The sequence below is a fragment of the Temnothorax longispinosus genome, chromosome 5 (genome assembly GCF_030848805.1).
Source record: "Temnothorax longispinosus isolate EJ_2023e chromosome 5, Tlon_JGU_v1, whole genome shotgun sequence".
NCBI lineage: Eukaryota > Metazoa > Arthropoda > Insecta > Hymenoptera > Formicidae > Temnothorax > Temnothorax longispinosus.
Genome location: NC_092362.1, coordinates 12,061,241 through 12,073,500, shown reverse-complemented (window position 1 = coordinate 12,073,500; position 12,260 = coordinate 12,061,241). Strand labels below are relative to the sequence as shown.

The following is a 12,260-nucleotide window of genomic DNA, read 5'->3' as shown; positions in this document are numbered from 1 at the left end:
TTTTCCCCTAGGACGGAACGTGAAAAGTGAAAAGTTTATCTCTTTCTATTCAATACCAATAGAAAGAAATAGTTACATGAAATTTTTCACTTTTCACGTTTCCGCTCTAGGGAAAAAGTTACATGATCGCTACCCAGTCGAGTGTAATGGATAATTTTTTTTTAATGAGATTCGATATTCCGGAATGTATGTTTATATTTGTAATCCCAAAAATCTTAGGGTCTTTTTTTTATTTGTAGAGTTGATTATATCAATCGAGCATGGATTTTTGTTTAACTTAATATTAATGCAATAATACCGTTTCTTTTAATTTTGTTTAATGAATACAAGACTTTTTGTTAATGTAGATTAAGACCATGTTATTAATAATACTAGATTCAGTATAATGCAAAGAAAATTTAAAATAAATATTTCTTGTTCTTATAATTTAGTGATGTTTATTACAAGCCTCTGTTACAAATCTTTGCATTATGAAATAAAAATAATACATTAAAAATTACATAAAAATACAGCAGTTTAAATTAAAAATAATTTGTATTTTGTAAAAGAAAAAAAAATACATTATTTTTATTCATCAAACATTGTGTAATTTTTCTCGGACTTCAGTTCATCCATTTTTAAAGAATAATATACATTCACTAATTTCTCAGATCTTTCAACGCTCAAACGATTTCGTAAGTTAGAATGTACGAAAGACCAATTAGAAAATAAACGTTCAATTTGGGCCGATGCTGCAGGTATTTTTAACAGTTTCCGCGCGAGTGATGACAGATGAGGATGTAGTGTTGCTGCAAGACCCCAGAATGTCTGTGCTGATTTTATCCCTTTCTTCTGCAAGGTTTGAAAGATACCTGCATTGTTTAGATAATTATCCAATCCTGATTGATCTTCAATATCTAACTGTTCTGTTATAAAATCTAGAGCCATTGTTCTTTCATTCTCTTGATGAAAAAATTGTTTACCCTGATACTGTGGGTGCATAAGGTTTGCAGCAAGAACAATTGGAGTTAAAACCTTTTTCAGACGAGCTTGGACCGTTTTTATAATGAAATCGTCATCCGTTGGAATATTTAGTTTTAGCCATTCCTCACAGGCATCTGCTATGCTTGCGTCAGATCGTTGACACCGATTTATGAGTTCACATATAGGATCGAAGAGTATAATGCAGTCTAGTAATTGAGTCTCAAACAAAGATTCGCTTAACAATTGTAAATTATGCGTAGCAATTGTAACCTTTTGTTCATCTACTAGAGTTCTCATTAAATGTAAATTTTTTAAGCAACATCTGAAAGCATCGCGATAACTGCACCACCTTGTTTGGCATGGCAACATAATTCTAGATCCCCCGCGATTTTTTAATTTTCTTTCTGCGCTTGCCGTTCTAAATTCTCGTAATAAATTACTAACAGATTGTGCGAAATCCATCGGCACGAGAGATTTCGCTAATAAATTGGCACTGTGACTATGGCAAGTAGAAATGCCAAATATTTACTTGCCGTCCCATGGCAATCATTGGCGACGCATTGTCAGAAACTACAGCATATATAGAGATTTTAAATTTTTCGTTTGCTAATTGTACAGTTTCGTTGACCATATCTTTTAACTGCTGAGACGTTTCCCTTAATTCAGTAAAATCCCAGGATTTAAGAAATATGCTTCTTTCATTAACATTGTGAATTATACACACAACATTTTTTGTGTTGGCTGCTGAATTTTTCCACCCATCGCATATGAGAACTCCTTCAGAACCTTGAGTTTGGATCCTTTCCTTTATTACATTCTGATGTACTTTATCCAGAATCATTTTAGAAAGGGATTTTCTTGTCGGTAGAAGATAACTTGAGTTTAGCAGCTGTAGAAATCTTTTAAATCGTGGAGATTCTACAACATTCATTGGTATGTTGCATCCAAAGAAAAATTCACCTAAGGCAAGGTCAATTTCTTCTTTGTTTATCTGAAATAATTATTAAAGTTCGCATTACTTCTACAAAACACCTTGTTTTTGGGAAAATACATGGGAATACAATGTTTAGTCCATGGCGCAAAAAACTTTTCTTTTTTTGTTGGCCTCTGTATTAACAAATGTGATTATATCTAAATATAATCTAAGTATAATATTTTATTTAACATACTGTCAATAAATATTCTCAAAAAATCATTTTTCTAATAATGAATAACGATTATTTACACAAGTATTTTTATTAGTAGAGGAGTTCATTTTTTGGAGGCTATATTCTGCATTCTGTAACATAAATATATTTTTTAGATAAATTAAGGCTATCCTATAATTATTTCTTTATTTTTCAATTATATATTTTTAAAACAATCTTTAATAAAACTTACCAGTCACTTTAACCTGAGTTTAACCTTTAACTGCAAACGGAGCAAACGGCGCAAATCTGGTAAACACAGATGTTTGGTTAAGTTGTTCATAGGGTATTATACATTTTATACGTTTTTAACGTATCTTACCGTACTATACGTTTTTAACGTATCTTACCGTAAAATACTGTAAAATGTAAAAAACCCTAGAAAATGCTCGGATGACCCAACCCTGTTCTGCCCACTCGAGTCATTTCAAATTACTTAAATTATTAAATGCAATCTCTCTCTCAATAACAGATTCTTTATTATTTGTTCCTTCCTCATCTAATTCTAGAGTTCAGGCTTGTGCGCGAGCTTGTGCAAACAGATAGGTTGGAGAAATTCCTAGCCAATAATAGTAACTTGACTGCGGCAGTGAGTACAATTTATTTTCATATAGTATTTCACATAAATGTATCCTTAAGCAAAGTATAGCTGTTTTATAGATAATTAATAAATATTTACATAGATGTCCTACTATATCACCATCTGTACTTCAATCTAAAGCCTGTATTGTTAATAAATAATCCTTTTATGCTAGAACAGATTTTATTCATCTTGAAAAGTATATTTGATAGATATTTATTTGATCAAGGCTTTCGGATATTGTTTGTGGTGTAAACTTCTTGCTATCAAGTTTCCTTAGTGTGACCTTCTGTATACTTATATTTATATTCTATACATTATCAATGAAATATTGTTGAATGATATACTATTTAAGGATGTATGGGTGACATCTTAAAGCATTACCAAAAATCTAAAAATTTCCTAGATTGTTCTATTATTACGTCTAAGTATCTGTGTAAAATTTCAGCACAATTCTCTTACTGGTTTAAAAGTTATTGTATTTAAGGATGTATTGGAGGTATTTCAAATATATTCAGAAAGTGCTGTAAATTGTTTCTAAATTAAATTAAAAATACTCTGTAAAATTTTGAAATTATTTAAGAGTTATTTAAGTTTAAAGTTGATAAAATTAACATTATCCCTTATAGAGAATCGACATTTTTGCTGTAAATATAAATATAAATAAAATATAAATAAACCATTAAGATATTTCTTGAACTTTTTTTATGTGTAAAACATACATCATTGATATTGTATTTTAAGTTTCAAAATTTTTTGCAACAACATTTTTTGAAGTGGTACGTGATACATTACTTTTAGTTTTTATATTTTTGTAAACCAACTTTTTTAAATATGATTTCAGTGTTCCTATCTTAGCAAGAATGTAGACAAAAAAAAGTGTGGAAAATTCAGTCAGAAGCATATTGGCGAAACTTGTAACTAATACTCTGGCATCAAAGTTCAGTCTACAAGGTCACGGAAACAAGAGACGCTTTGATACTTTGAAGGTAAAATTATTATCAAATTATAATTTCCGAGGAAAGTTAAGCAGGAAGGGGAATAAAAATATATTTCTTTGTAATATTTGAGAATAAGTGGAATGTATCTCTTAAGTTAATCTTTTTTTTAGAATTGAAATGAATTACTTGTCAATACAATTGTAACTTTTAGTAAAATCTTGTTTTTCACGGAAATTTATATACATTAACTTTAAGAGGGAGGGGGAGGGAGGGAGAGAGAGAGAAAGAGAGAGAGAGAGAGAGAGAGAGAGAGAGACTGTGGAAAGATTTAAGGACTGTAGGAATAGAGTGAGTTATATTCAATGCTATATGTATATATCTTTTCACTTTGATATTTTGAATTATTCGGATACATATAATACACATAATATATAAATATACATATAAAGTCGGATACATTATAACTAAATATTTTTGCTTTCTGACTAGTGATTATAGTTAAGGAAATGCCAATAATATATTAGATAAGGATCTTACAGCTTATATTTATTTTATTTTTCTCTCAGTTTTATCAAAAATGTTTGGTGATTGTTATTGAAGTGAAAAAGATATACCTGACGTTGAATGTATGGGGATTTTTTTGAAATTGTTTTATTATGCTTTTGAAAAGTTTTAATGAATGAATATTAGTTTATACCTACAATAATCGTCACATTGATTGACGATAATGTCATCTTATCTTTTTCGTTATTATTTTTTTTGTGACGTACTGTTTTTAATTTAAGTCTCATTCTTTTGCTTTCTAGGAGCTTTTCTAACCAAATTTGACATCTGTGAAATTTCTGTGGCAGAGAAAACTGCTGCAAAGTGGCTAATCAACAGTTCATGGAGAAAGCAGGAGGATGGTTCTTTTGGGAAAAGGACTGAAAGTGTTTCTGAGTCTTCAAGGGAGAAAAAGAAGTCAACATAAATAAGTTAATAAGGCTATTTTTCCATAGATTTTAGCTGGTCATATGAGATTATATGTGTTATACACAAAAAAGTTGTAAAGATTCTACAATATTTCTTATTTTTCTTGTAAATTGTTTTTTTTTATGTTAGACAAAGCAAATCATGTTTTGTTTTAGAAGTTTATTTTATTTAAGGAAAGCAGCAGATGTGTTTGAACAATTTTACTTGTTCTTTTTTGTCAAATTTTATTTGTATTTTAGCTATTCATGTGAAATAATGTCTCAATACACCAAACATTAGTTACATGACATTTTTGTTATAATTTTCTATCTACTCAATAACGAATAATATATAGAAATAGTTATTTTGTTTTTGTCTATCTTATAACAAGAACAAAAAAATTAATGGATTTTTGGAAATACTGCAAATCCTTCCAAGTTTCACAATCCCTACATTAGCAATTGAGAGGTCCATCTTGGCCCATCTACAGCACCTGTGGTTGCACTGTAGTATATTGAATTCGCACTACTTTTGATGTAAAAAATTATTTGAAATCGAGCTGATTTGGATGTCGAAAATTACTTGAAATTGAGCTGATTTCAATGTCTAAAATTACTTGATTTCGATGTCGAAAATTTCTCGAAATCAAGACCGTCTGAATCTCGAAACGATATTGGATTTCGATGACCATATTTTGATATCATTTCGACTTCATATTTCTCACTGGGTAGCGTCGCAACCTGGTTGATTGCAATAAATGATGAAATTGGGATCAAATTTGTGGCTACAAGAGCTACGTGAGATATAACTTTGTCTTCAGGAAGTTGCAAATAGCGCATAGAACAATTTGTAAGAGCCATAGATTATCAATAATTATTAATACAATTAGCAACAGAACCCTACTACTGTCGATTACCGAACCCAAAAAACCTGTTCTTTTTAGTGGCACGGTTCATCTATCTGCTTTTTTTTCACATTATTAAAGAGAAAGAGAGAAAACATGAACCGTGCAAGAAGTTCTGCTAAAACGAACGGATCTAAGGATCGTCTTCGGTATATATACCATATAATAAGAACAATAGGAAATAAATATGGTAACTTTCTCACCAATATTATTCGGTGTATACGGTCAGCAAATCTCAAAGGCCTTATTCTCGAAAAATACCGCATACGATATTTTATACGCTAGAATTCCTTATGGAAAGAAACTACAGCCAGTAAATATTACACGTGTGTAGTTACTACAGGACCCTCTGTAGTTATCAAAGAAAGGAACACAATAATCTGTAGTTATTACACGCTGTAATTTCTTTAGTGCGTGAAATTCCTGTAATATGGAATACATGTCTAATCATGAAGTGTGAAATCCACTACACGTGTAATCCACTATATGTGTAATATACTACACGTGTGGTAAGTGACTTGTGTAGTAGACTACACGTGTAATCCGTTATATGTGTAATATACTACACGTATGGTAAGTGACTTGTGTAGTAGACTACACATGTAATCTACAAAATGTATAATACACTACTACACGCGTGTATTAAACGTAATGCTACCAGTAATCCATGAAATTTGAAATAGCGAGTCTTATCATATATGGAAGGGTAAAAACAACAGTGGTGTAAGTCAAATTTTTAAAAATATTTTTTCGTGTGCATAAATGCAATTTATATATTGTACAGATTTTATCTATGCATACGAGAAAAGATTTTTAAAAATTTAAGTTACATCACTGTGGTTTTTACCCCTCCATATATAGTATACTTTTACTTTAATGCAGCTGTACATAAATTATTTCTATAAATATTGTTTGAAATTTATTAGATTTAATGTATCACTTTTTAACCACATTTTATTATTTTTTAATTTCATATTTTATAAGTAAATAAATATAAAAAAATATAAAGTATCAGTGTGTATACAGGGTATTCGCCATTTTGACATCATATAAATATATATTTTTCTTATATATATTATAATTGTACACTACAGATTATTTTCCTATAATTCCACAGTGATATTACAGGCTATTATTATCCTGTAATATCGGTAAGATATTCACAAAAAAAATATTCTACTGATAAGTGGGGAAGTGACCCCAAAATTGGACATTTTTAGCCCCATCATGATGGCCCTCGAAATTCGAATCGAATTGTATGCTAAACGGTGCTACATTATGGGACATTAATCTAAAAAAAAATTAAAGTTGAGCATAGGTCTAGTTTTGGAGATACGGGGAGTCAAAGTGGCCAAATTCTCAATATTATCCAAGTACAATAGAAAAGAATGTTAAATCTTCTTTGATAATAGTGGTATGGTATTTTGAATAGAATTAGTCCGAATGGTTCTCTGACCACCGTACTAAAAATCCACCGCCTCCACCCCTGTTACTTAATTTTTTAAAGGGGTAAAACTACCCCCAAAAGAAGTTTTTGCTGCAAATACTTAAGATAACTAAAATCTTTCTACGATTATATTTTAAAATATATCGTCACTTATTTTTGTAATGATAGTTCCTTAACTGATGAAATTCCCTTTATTTTTAAAAATTATCTTTCTTCAGGCGCGGTTTCCGACCAAAGAGTGAGTTTTACGAAAAAAATTAAAGAAACCTTTTTTGTGCAGAATTCCTAGACAAACAACTTTTATTCAAAACATTTTTTCGTATCTCTATCCGTTTTCCAGAAATTCAGCAAAAACTTCTTTTGGGGGTAGTTTTACCCCTTTAAAAAATTAAGTAACAGGGGTGGAGGCGGTGGATTTTTAGTACGGTGGTCAGAGAACCATTCGGACTAATTCTATTCAAAATACCACTATTATCAAAGAAGATTTAACATTCTTTTCTATTGTACTTGGATAATATTGGGAATTTGGCCACTTTGACTCCCCGTATCTCCAAAACTAGACCTATGCTCAACTTTAATTTTTTTTTAGATTAATGTCCCATCATGTAGCACCGTTTAGCATACAATTTGATTCGAATTTCGAGGGCCATCATAATGGGGCTAAAAATGTCCGATTTTGGGGTCACTCTTTGTTTCTTAAAATAATTTTTGAAAAATTATATATTTGCGCTGGTTATGACATATGTAGACTATATATAACACTTACATCAAATTAAGAAGTAGTCTACCACGTAAGGCAGTTGGCTCACGATCCAGAGGTCCCGAGTTCAAATCCCACCAAGGTAAGTGTTTTTCAAATACAAGAAAATATTTATAATCATAGACTGCATCTTAAGAAACAAATTTAGTTATAAAATAGTAATAAAATTTAAAAAAAAATAATTTTTTTTATGCCGGGTGAATATCGGAAATCAGTGTCCTCTAGTATTAAGAGGACTGCAATCTTAAGTTTAGTGTCTCATGGTTAGAGGATATTCCTCTAGATTTTAAAATATTTTCTTGAGACCGTATTTCAGAGGAAAATCCTCTAAAATCAAGCGGGAGCCACTAAATGACAGAATACAGGCTATTTTCCTGTAATATTTTCCTGTAATCCGAGCGTATAGTACGAAAATATTACAGTATATTACAATACTTCAGTCTGTAATTTCGTGTAATACTTTTATGTAGTTCCTGTAATATAATTTTCTGTAATCCGCTGTAGTTTCTTTCCGTAAGGGATATTAAATGTGACATGACACTAAAATATTAAATGTAATATTTACTGACATTCATGAAATATTGTATGCGATATTTTTCGAGAATAATACTCCTAATCTCACTACTTGCTCATACGATCATACTAATATACTGTACATATTATTCGTAATTTTTTGGTTGAATTTTATTTGCGAAGAGTGATGTACACAAATAATATTAAATGTTAATAAAAATATCACAGGAACGCATTTTAATATTTAGTCATAAGTCGAGTGATGACTGACTTGGTTATACAAGGCGCTGGCCGCCCAAGCAGTGTCGCCTAATTGGGGACCGAGAGCCACCGAGAGATGGCTCTCGGTCGGTAATCTGGCGATACTGCCTTTACATGTTTGGTTTGTCGTCTGCGGCACCACTGCGCTCAGCGGCAATTAGGTTAGATTTGGGATTCGCGCTCGAACTACGGTGGCGTGCGGACGTCGGTCGTTCCTTCTCTTCCGTGATCCTGTGCTATATCGAGTTTTCCTGTGCCGACCGGTTCTCGTGTCGCGCGGGTGTTACGCGCAATTGCGTTCTATTGCCGGAATAACCGGGACTTTAAGTTTATTAGAGCTGATTTTACGAGCTTCTTCGTTTGCCACGCAGCCTAACAAGGAAATGCAGGGGATTCGGCCACTCGCATTCCCGATTCCAGCGAAGACAACCATACGCAGCAAAGAATTTCCGCACCGCTGAGCAGGTTTAATGAATTTGCTAAAAATAATTGCAATAACAACGCGGATAGCTAGCCCGTGAGCCTCGTCGATTTTCCTATCACACGCTCTTGCTCGAGAGAACGCGGTTCTTCCTCGGAATTTGATCGCGATTCGGTGGATTCATCCGTAGATTCGGACGATACAATGGGAGGAAAATAGACTAGGAATAAGCCTAACAAGCAGCGTAATCCCGAAGATCCTCGCGATAAAAACGATCCCTCACGAGGAAAAATTATCCTCACAGTTCGGCATAGATCGAATATGACCGTGCTAAACAATAACAATCGCGCGCTCTCTTCAAAACAACTTGACCGAAAATCATAATAAAAACAACGCGTTAATTCCTGAAGCCGCGGTCGCGAGCTATAATACAGAACGTGATTCTCCCACGGATTCCGCTATGGAAATCGATTCCGCTAATTACGATAATGACACAAGAAGGGGCGTAAAACGCCCAACCAAAAATAATATATCCGCAAACAAGGGAGGCTCGTTGTCCTCCTCCCCCCGACATCCTCCAAAAAATACTGTAGAGAAGCAAACCGATATACCTCCACAGATCTCCCGCCTTTTCTCGTCCACTTCCAGTACGCGGAAGCTAACAAAGCTCCCGATGCTTTATTAATTTCAAAAGTTATTAGCGAATCTCTTGAAGATGACATTGCGGAAATCCGTACGATCGATAACAACAATATCATAGCCCAATTTAATAAGCAGCAAATCGCGTCATTGAACACTCCGCGCTCAAAAAACAAAATTTACTTGCATTCATCCCGTCTTTTAAAATAATGCGCATAGCTATCGTCAAAGATGTTCTGCTCTGCTTCTCGAATACAGAACTTTTTCAGGAAATCGAGTCTTCCATTAAAATCCTATCCGTCCAGCGTCTTAATCGGCGCACTAGGAAAGATGGAGAATCCACGTTTTCTCCATCCAAAACTATTATGATCAAATTTGAGGAGCAAATTATTCCCTCCAAAATTTCCATATTTAAAACAAAGCTAAAAGTGGAACCGTACATTCCCCAAGTCCAGATCTGCTATTCTTGCTATCGGTATGGACATATTAGCTCGAACTGTCGCAGCAAGGCACGCTGCTGCAAATGCACGCTAGAAGCACACACCCCTAAAGAGGAATGCCCCAGAAAAAATCTACCCCCCCCCTATGTATAAATTGTAAGGGCGATCATATACCCACGTTTTCCATTTGTCTCGTTTTTGTAAAACAAAAACAAATAATCGACATCGCAGCCAGAGAAAATATCTCTTATTTGGAAGCTCGCAGTAGAGTTGAAAATTGTCAATCTTCTCCCTTTCAACTTAGCCCCTCCAATTCTTTTTCCGCTTTCTCAAGCACACCCAGTTCGGTACGCTCTCCAAAAAGCTTTCGTTTTAACCTCAGTTCAACACTCTCCCTCCACAGCTCCTCCTCGGCATCCCTGCCTACGTACGCAGGAATCCTCCGCAACGGACCTCCGCACAAGCCTATTAGTCAAACTTCCTTATCTAGTCAGACCCTCCCTAGTAATTCAGATTCGCCTAAAAATCTTAAAATGAGACAAGCACATAATTCTTACCTCATCTCTCCCAACGGTAGGGACAGAGATACAAATGAACATTCCACCATTTTTACCTTTCCCAAGCCCACAGAAAATTCTGATTCTATCCCACTTTATGATTCGTTCATCATTATTGCCAAAGCCGTCATCAAGTTTATCCGCAACTTACCAGATTTTAACCCTGCAGTCAGAGAATCGCAACTCTATAATATGGTACTTCAGCTGTGTACCATTATTCAAGGTGTTTACGAATTGTAAATGCCTTCCCGCAACTCTAATTCAAACCCGCTCTCTAGTTTTCGCATCCTATATTGGAACTGCAGGGGGGCGATACATAAAAAATTGGACGTCAAAAGACTATGCGAATACTACGACATCATCTTTCTTGCAGAAACTCTTCTAAAACCACATCACACATACTCTATTTTCGGATTCAACAATATACGCCACGATAGTGACGTGGGCAAACAAGGCATCGCGCTACTCATTTGCAGCAACATTAACTATACTCCCATTAATCTCAACAACATCTTAAATTCTGATAAATCAGTCGAAGCCATTGGTGTAAAAATCTCCGTCAACTATACCAGTACGGCACTTTTCGGACTCTACAGGCATCCGGGTGGCCCTTGTCCTCAGAACACTTGGCAAAAAATCTTTAACTTGGCTAATTCCTTTTCCCAGTCCCTTTTATTGGGCAATCTCAACGCCCATCACCCATATTGGGGAGCCTCAACACCCAACTCAGCGGGTCGAGCCATCATGGATATCCTTGACCGATTTCCATTTATCTTGCTAAATACTATACTAACACTCCAAGTTTCATTTCTCCCCCAGGTATATCACCTTCAATCATTGATCTCGCCATCGCCTTCTGCAGCTTTGCAACTCTTCTAAATGTAAAAATACTCAACGATACACGCAGCAGTGATCACCGACCCGTGGAAGTCACTGTCAACGCTAAAATTAAAATTAATTGCATTTTCTTCCACAAATACAAATTCACCAAAGAACAGTATAAAGCTCTCTCTTGCGCTTTTCAACTCCGTGCACAAGACATCGAGACGCGCGTTCTCAAAGCAACTGGCAACAAACCTTTAACTCAATATGAGATATTCATGGACCAACTACAGGAAATCATCGGAGAATTTTCCACTCCCCCCCTTCTAACCAAAACTCCTTTTCAAACAAACATTATAAACATGAACGATCCTCAGAAACGATCTCTTCCCTCTCCTTGGTGGAACGCGGACTGCGAGGCGACAGTCCGGGCCAGAAGCAAATCTTGCAAAACGTATCGTAAAAACCCAACTGTCGAAAACTTTCGGATCTACCGCGGCCAAATTGCTAAAACCCGAAAAATTTTGAGAGCCGCCAAGAGAGAGGGATGGAAGAAATTTTGCATCTCCCTCGACTTCATGACTCCCACACCCAAAATCTGGAAAATGATTAAAAGATTTAGAAATCGTGTAACGGCCTATCTTTTGGGTCGAATGCGGACTAGCTCGCCGGATCAGGAGTTCGACAGATGGCCCAGAGACAATAATCAGTTGGTAATGCAGACGTAACATGTAATTTACTTTATTCGGTAGTTATCAAACATGTCAGTGACAACATTTGATATTACACATACAGAGAATAACGGAACACGGTATTACAAGACGTGACGGAACGCGGTGTCTTACAACGACAGGTAGTGCATGTGCACTCGGCG

At 34.6% G+C, this 12,260-nt stretch overlaps 1 pseudogene; it reads right to left on the bottom strand.

The window, feature by feature from the left end:
- Window positions 1-348: 348 nt before the first annotated feature.
- LOC139813358 (uncharacterized) lies at window positions 349-2,561 on the bottom strand (annotated as a pseudogene).
- Window positions 2,562-12,260: the final 9,699 nt, after the last annotated feature.